This window comes from Puntigrus tetrazona, chromosome 6 (assembly GCF_018831695.1).
Source record: "Puntigrus tetrazona isolate hp1 chromosome 6, ASM1883169v1, whole genome shotgun sequence".
Classification (NCBI taxonomy): Eukaryota; Metazoa; Chordata; class Actinopteri; order Cypriniformes; family Cyprinidae; genus Puntigrus; species Puntigrus tetrazona.
In genome coordinates, this window is record NC_056704.1 from 2,937,439 (window position 1) to 2,946,329 (window position 8,891).

Below are 8,891 nucleotides of genomic sequence, written 5' to 3' on the forward strand. Positions count from 1 at the left end.
AGCAAAGTATATTGATCCGGGTTGCACTGGTTAATTTAAAACACAAAAAATCAGCGATTAAAACCTTCATTTTGTCTGGCATCATGAATTCGCTACTATATGTAAACAGCAGCAATGTTTCTCTTGATATTCTGTTTTGAGTGACAGCTATTTCCTCGACTAACCTATGCAGGTAATTAAAAAATGTAAATGTTGTTAAATGCGTTGTTAAATGTGGAGTGCACACGTGTGATGCAGTGTGTTGAATGAGGAAGTGGTATGGAATGGAAAGCATCCTGATGTGGCCAGATGCTAGAGAACGTGATTTTAAAATGCTTTATTGTTTTTGCATTACCTTATTGCATACGATACAGTTATGTGGGATTAAAAATGGTTATTTTTCCTTTTTAGTCCACTTGCAGTCCAATCAAATAATGAGTCAAACGGGCTGTAGTTACTTGTAACATTGTTAAATTCTCTCCCGATTATAATGCTTGAAAACTAAGCTGCAAAACCGGGCTGCAGTTCATAAATTGGTAATTTGAAAATTCTTATTGATATTGGCTTTAGAACCATGTCTCTTATCGACAGTTAATCCGTATTTGCTTGTTTGATAGCTCATTCATTCATTAATTCACTGATATTACGCAAGTAGAAAATGTACACGGTAGAAAATTTATTATTTTACAAACTTTTTCATTTTCTATTTCAAATAAATGCCGCTATTTGGATTCTTCTATTCATCAGAAAATAAGGACCATGTATTATGATTTCAAAAAAAATATGAAGCAGTGTAAGAATATAAGTTGTAAATTATCATGTGACACTGAAGACTGGTTTAACTAATTAAGAAAATGCATTAAAATAGAAAACAGTGATTTTAAATTGTTATAAATTTGTTAAAAAAAAAAAAAAAAAAATATATATATATATATATATATATATATATATTTTTTTTTTTTTTTTTTTACAAATTTATAACAAAATAATATATATAAATAAAATAAATGAAAATAAATGCAAATACAACAAACATGTAGTCACAAAAAAAAGTTAAAATGCAAATTTTAAAGGAAAGTAATATGTTAAGTCTTGTTTATGTTCCCTCAACATGTAATGACATATAAACTGTTATAAAAAATACTTTTTTATGTAACACAAGCACAATTTAAACAGAAATCACAGGAAACAATGCACCCAATTGTGTTAAAAATGGTCTTAATACTTCTCCTAATGTTGCTCTTCACTTGTATTATAAGTGAACTTCAGGGTCCCGAAAGTGTAAAATGTGGCATTTTTAAAGCGCATTATTTGTATGCTGAAATGATTTGTGCTGTGTGGCATTAAGTGAACATCGAAAGCTCAGCATGTAGGCTGTTCTAGGTGGGTTGCAGGGTTTGTGAATGTAAGCAAGAGCTTTTGTTGCATTCTTTGCTTTCTGTGATCCGTTCTATTGCGTATTTTATGGTTTGATGTAGCATAAAATTTGGAGGGGTAGATCGCTGGCTGTCTGATTAGGTTAATTCAGTCTCCGCGGGCTCCGGCTTTTTTGCAGCGCAGAGTTGGATTTGCAGTAATTCCTTCTCACCCCCTCATGACTATATGCTTTGCTGGAGATCGAATAACACATGAAACATTTAGAGAAACAGACAGCACAAACACACTCTCTCTCTCTGTCTCACACTATATCTATTTCTCTTCAAACACAAACAGAAGCTGTTAAATTTCTTATATGGGGCTCGTGTTAAGATTTGGTGCACTAGCAGAAACAGAGTGAAAATATAATTCCTCTACTGATGATGAAGGGTTTTGAGAGGAAGGTTTGCTTTGGGGAAAGCCTGTTATAGCATGATAAACAAAGTTTTTTGCTTTAAAACTGTGTTTTTTTTACAATACGTGGACATAACAAGCATGTAAATGCGGCAATGTTTAAATCGTCATTTACGAACGACTAAAGGTCATGTACTCCGCTCGAGCGCATCCATTTCATTACCGTTTAAATTCATTTTAAATTTAAATCTAATAATTTAATTTAGTGGCGTAAACCAAGTGTCGTTTCACCTAGAAAGTTGGCAAAAGATCAGCCAGTCGTTCCTATTAGGATTAAATGAGAAAATTAGTTTATAGCGTGTGACAAAGGGGAAAATCAATTTCTCAGAAGAAGCCAAAGGTAGCAGTAAGTCATTTGCTTTTATTTTTTTACCCGGGGTTTGTGAAAAAAAAACGGATATGTTTGATTCAAATGAGGGATTTAAATCACAAAGTACATTTGCGAAACACAAAAGCTCCTGTGAAAAAGGTAATCCTGAATAAATAGGGCTGTGAGGTGAAGTATTGTAATTCTGTTATGAAGTTTAAACCAAATGCTGGGTCGACTGACCTATTACTGTAAGTACTGAATTGTGGAAATCGGCTGGATGATATGACCCTTGCTTTTTTCTCTGGGTAAATCTCTCCTCAGCTTTATTGAGTCAACAAAAGAGACCTTAAACGTGTCCTGTATGGGGTTGCCAGAAATGTTGGTGGTATTTGCCCGTGTCTCAAGATTTAATGTAGAATGAAGCTACCAAAACTAGCTTAACTAAAACTTTATATACTAGCATAGTGATAGTTTTGTAATGGTTCACATGTAAAACTTTGTGTGATTTAGCGATGAGTGTGTGTGTATATATATATATATATATATATATATATATATATATATATATATATATATATAATTTTCTTGTTTGTTTCAGTCAGTTAGTTAGTGATTTAACATAAATTGAACAACAAACATATTGCAGTTTCACAATTTCAGTGTGGAGTGAACTTTAGAATTTCACCCAATTACCACTAGAAGAAATTATCGTCCAATCTGAGTTTAAAATTACATTATAGCATCTTGACCAATATTTAAAATATAAGTGATATCAAGGAACCCAATGGACTGTTATTTTCCAAGAACGAATAAAATTGAGTAACACTTTATTTCGATAGTCCACTTTAAATATTCTACTAACAGTAAATAACTTTGCAGCTACATGTCAGATAAAAGTCATTAGAGTATTAGTAGACTGTAGCTCAATAACCTCTAACACAAATAACTTTGCAAGTATATGTCAACTTATTCTACAAAACGTAAAACTATGGTAACAGTCTACACTGAGAGTTAGTAGACATGTAATTGCAAATTAATGAGAATTATTTGGCGTAGTTACATAGGTAGTAGAATGTCCAAAGTGTACTAAAGAAATAAAGTATAATCTAAAAGTAAAATATTTACAATAACTTTATGTACTTTACTGAAAAAAATTTAATAATTTACTGTAGAACTGTTACATGTAATTGCAATTGCGATTTATATTGTGACAAAAAAGAATTATGTTTGTAGGGCTGCACTATTATTATTATACTATTATTTTTTAAATAATTATTTCACTTTTTTTGTGTGTGCGTTTTTTTGGTTTGGTTTTGTTTTGTTAATTATCGTTACGTTTTTAGATTATTGCTAACAGCATTTTTTAAAGTAAGAAAAAGAACTTAAATGAAATCACTGCTTCTTTGCCAAAGAGAGTTCAAGTACAAAAATAAATAAATAAAAAAATGTAAAAAAAAAACGGACCAGAGATTATAAAAGCTTATAGCTACATTAGACTAAACATTTATATTTACACAGGAGTTAATGGACCATCTGGAGAGGTGAAATGAAGGCAAATGAAGGTTTAAAAGAAGATGATGTTGTTTTCAATCTGCCCTGCCTGCAGCTTCCCAGCACATAATATAACAGTTACTAAGCACATGATAACGGGCAAAAAAACAACCAAATTTAAGTGAATCATAGTTTCACATTCACTTCCTGAATTTCTGAGAAACTTTCAAACCTGTTCATTATCAGTATAATCCATTTTAAACGACTCCATGGAGACATTGATTTCTGCCCGTGGCACTGTAGTGTGTAAACTTTCTTACAGACCCAAGAAAACAAGCACATCTTTTTGCGTGTTCTTTAACCTAGTAAAATATTTATTTCTCAGTCTGCTAGTCTTCTCCTTGAAACGAATTCCTGTTTACAACCTTCTAAAAGTAGTGCCTCCTAAAAAGGGTGTCTGGAGGGCGGCTTAAAGTCCATCAATCTCCAGGCAGATGATGAAGAGTTCTGCTGATGTTCATTACACTTTTGTGTGGGGTGCTTGGCTTTCTCATGACATCGTAGATTCACCGCTCAAGACGGGCAAGGAGAAGTAATAACTGACAAAACGTCAAACTTCGCTCGCCCGGTACAACAGATGACTCGTGGCTGTCAGCCCACACAGTGAAGCGATCGATAGTTTAGAGGTTGAAGCCAAATCTCGGTCCTGGTCCACTCCGAGCTCGTTTGGCGCTGTGCCTCACATTGATCAGATCCATCTTCAAAATGAGTGTCTGAAGAGTAACGTGGTAATAAACACTTAAGGTATTGAATGTGAAACATGAAAGGGAGGATGGATGAAGAGTGTTATTGGCTTCTGTGAAGATGTAGAAGTTCTTGTTGTGAAAGAGAGAGGTGCAGATCATCCGTCTGATCTACTTTAAACAATGGTGTAGTCTGAGAGAGTTTTCTTTAGTTACACTTCATGCTGGGTACATTATCTATCTATCTATCTATCTATCTATCTATCTATCTATCTATCTATCTATCTATCTATATATAGTTGTCTGTCTGTCAGTTTCTGTCCGTCCGTCCGTCGGTCATCTATCTATCTATCTATCTATCTGTCCGTCCGTCCATCCATCTATCTATCTATCTATCTGTCCATCTATCCGTTCATCATCTATCTATCTATCTATTTATCTATCTATCTGTCTGTCTGTCAGTATCTATCTGTCTGTCTGTCCTTCTATTCATCCATCATCCATCTATCATCTATCTATCTATCTATCCATCCGTCTATCCATCCATCATCTATCTATCTATCTATCTAGCTCTCTGTCTGTCAATATCTATCTATCTATCTATCCATCCGTCTGTCCTTCTATTGATCTATCTATCTATCTATCTATCTAGTTGTCTGTCTGTCCATCCATCCATCCATCCATCCATCCATCCATCCATCTATCTCTATCTTCTTTCTTTCTTTCTTTCTTTTCTCTCTCTCTCTCTCTCTCTCTCTCTCTCTCTCTCTCTCTCTCTCTCTCTATATATATATATATATATATATATATATATATATATATATATATATATATGTGTGTGTGTGTGTGTGTGTGTGTGTGTGTGTGCGTCTGTCATGGAAATAAATGTTTAAGTTGCAAGGCATAAAAACAGATGTACAAGTACAACAAAGTCTTTGATGCTGTCCCCGGGCCATTGGGACATCCTTATTGTTGAGCTCTGGTTTATGACAGCGCACGCAGCATGAATCTGGCAATGGAGATACACACATTTTCCTTTCTCACTGCATCACAGATATTCTCTCTGCACAGCGCTGACTCATTTACATGAGATAAACATTGACCCGCCAACTAGTCGACTTCTTTAAAACGAGCATCCACGCAAGCCCTAGGTGATATCATTCTGACCTAAAACAATGTCTGTAGCATTCAGCGAAAAACGCTAAACTTGAGTCGTTAGGATTTTAACTGTAATAAGAGTGCTCTGTCTAACAGAACAGCAGTTTAGATAACAAGCTGTTTCGAGTGCTGAGGGAAAGTTTGCAGCCAGATGAAGGATACAGAGACAGAAGGGAGAAACATGGAAAAAAGGGAAAAGGAATCGCGAGGCATGGAGGGATGTTCATGACTGCTGTAGTGTGGCTGCAGGGCTCTCTGAGCGATGCCAAGGCCGTGTCGGGTAACACGTTCATTTGTCCACATTTCTTACTTCCGTCCCTCTGGATTCTCCATCCTTCTGTTGCTTTATTTTTGCAACATTTTTTTTTCCGCATGTCTCCCAAGAGATCTCTATCACAGAGAAATCTGCGGTCCGACAGTTCACTTGGCATGCTTGAAAAGATGATAAGAGAGCCAAAAAAGAAAGAAAGGGAGAAAAAAATTGAGGGGAAAAGGAAAGCTGCTTCCTTCACATGAGTTTCGCCTCGGGGTGAATCTCAAACTGTATGAAATATCTCAAAAACTTATATCTCACCCTTCTGTTGGTTTTCAAATGAATGTTTCATGCATAAGTACTCCAGAGAATGTATGTTAAAACAAGTTTTGGTGCCATCAGTGTTTCATTTTGGATGTAAGTGTAGTAAAAGAGTTGTTCATTTGTTTGAGTTACTTTAAGAATAAAGGAAGTTGCTTTCCTTCACTTTTACAATCAACAACAAATTTGAATGCCATTAAAACCTTACTTTCATCCGTCCTTCTCATAAGACCACAGGAACGTGTTAAATAATCTATTCAGAAAAAATGAGTGATGTTTTCTTGTGGCTCAGTTCTTCATACATTTTGGATTTATTTTGAAACTACTAATTTTTCATCACAACACTATTCAAAAGTAAAAAATGCAAAAATATCTAAATCGAATGTTGCGGCATCTTCTAAATCCTTCTACGCAGTGCCCGATTTTAGCAATCCTATAAGATCATTGCAGATCTCACTGATGAAATAAACTGTATGATGATGACCTGCTGACTTGTATGCCACGAGGCATGTTGCTATAGAAGAATAAAACATCACCAGCATGCGCTAGTGGTAAACAAAAAGAGCATGATGAATTACACTTTGGCAGTTAAAAAGTGGAAGCAATGAAAGAGAGCCGTATTGCTTTGATTTCTTGGTGCATTTTTATTGACTGGTAAGTAGACGTGGATCGCAGCAGCAACACACTGTGTGATGATCATGCTGAATTTCTGACACTTTCAGAAAATGTACTGCATGACACAGAACCAACGATGAGGATCTATGATCGCAGAAATGCCCACAATGCAAATCATTTGTTTGGAATAGACAAAAATTGTCCAGTGTGTCTCGGCTTAAAAACCACAGATGAGGGAAAAAAGTTGCTAACATTACATTTATTATTGTTAATGTTGAAAACAGTTTAGTGGAAATCACAATAGTTTGTAGTATTTAGTATGTAGTAATACTTTTCTAGACAATATTTTTGAGCCTGTAGGTACGTTCACAAAGGTAGGGCTCAACACATTAATTATGGATATTATTGGTGTAATGTTTTACAACCATAAAGTGTCACGATACCTTCTTTGTCTTTTTCACCAGACTATCTAAAGCATCTTTTCGTGAAATGCTTAGCTTTTTCTCTTGTTTTGATGTTTTGCATCTAATGCTGTGACATTCATACATTTTTAAAGGGGTCACATCATGAGGAATCTCATTTTCTTAGATCTTTCCAGATAAAAGAGTTTGATGTACATACTGTAAGTTTCTGAATTCCAAACTTCCTTTTGTGTCCAAAAAAAAAAATCATTTATTGAAAGCTGCAAAAAATGACTTGTTTTGAACTTCAGGAACCTTCAGATGCCTAATGGTTGAGCAGAAACCTGACCTGCTTGAACAATCAAAAAAAGAGGCTGTTTTAGTGCAGAAAAGAGTCATTTAAATGCATTATATATTGGGCTAGTAAATATAACAGTGACTTTAGGAGTAAATATTGGAATATTGCAGTATTGACTATTTGAGTTTTAAAATACTATTCTATTGTATAATATTTCTTCATCAAGATGTTAGTTTCCTTGTAATTAATTGCAAACTGTACTATCAATTTCTGAATTAAAAATGTTAAAATTTACCAAGAATATATGCATTTCAGTGTGGATGATAATGAAAAGTGTGTGTTTAAGTGACCATGTTGTGTATGAATATGCATGTGCATTTGTTGCCTACCCAGAGTTATGAGACTACAAATCCAGAAAAGCTGTCATTTTAGGCAGTGAAGCAGCACTCACTGCTCCGCTTCAGAATGTTAAAAGGCTTTGGCTTGTGTGCACAGTGGCCAACGTCTGTGCTATCCTTGTCGTCGTCCTTTCACGGCCCACTGGAGGGGCCGGCAGGGTTGGTCACGGACTGATCTTCTGTCCCTTTCTAATGAGTGAGATCACCAAGGCAGATGTCTGCAAGCACACTCCTTCCCCCCCTAAAAAAAAAAAAATAAAGCAAACAAACGAAAAAAACCACACTGCAGTGTTATCAGAGGACAGCCTCTCCAGGACTGATCATTCATCTCATTAGCAGAGCCGGGTGATAATGTAGAGCTAAACAAACACAGTGACCTCCACCTTCAGAGCGTGCAGATTCAGATCCTCTATTTCAGAACACACAGCGCTGCCGGGAATCATGGGTTAGGTTTGTTAATAGGAAAGAGTTGCCAAAAGTAGACTAATGAAATGTGTGTTTTGTCCTGTTGGCAAACTTTTTAACTTTGTTCTTACATTTCAGATGGTTGGAGCCATGGCCCGGCCTGGTGGTAGCTGCAAGATGGTGCACCTGTGAGCAATGCAAATATGTATCTGATGATTCACCTTATTTTCCGATCCCCAGTGTTGGAACTCTAGAAACAGGTCCACAAAAGGAATAATCTGTCATCCATGCAGAAGAGCAAACAATGTTTCTTTGCGCGTATTGTAGTTTGCAATCTATTTTATTTTTCCTTTTGATCAGTGCTCTTTTTCCAACACATAATTTCTCAACAGCTTCTATCGCTTTGCATAAGAGCATGCATATTTTATTTCTCTTTGAATTTCTGACCCCACTCTTTACTCTGAGATGTTTGCTTCATAAATTAAGCGCTCCAGGGAGCATTATGAATGAAACTAAATGGACACTTTGGTTCTTTGGTACTTGTAGAGAGGTGTGCCTGTATGCAAATATTTGTACTTTACTCATAATGACATATTTTCAGTGTTTTCTGGTTGCCAGGGTTCGTGCTTTTAATCTTATTATTTATTTATTTAACAAAGCATTGTTACAAATAAACAATACTGAAGATC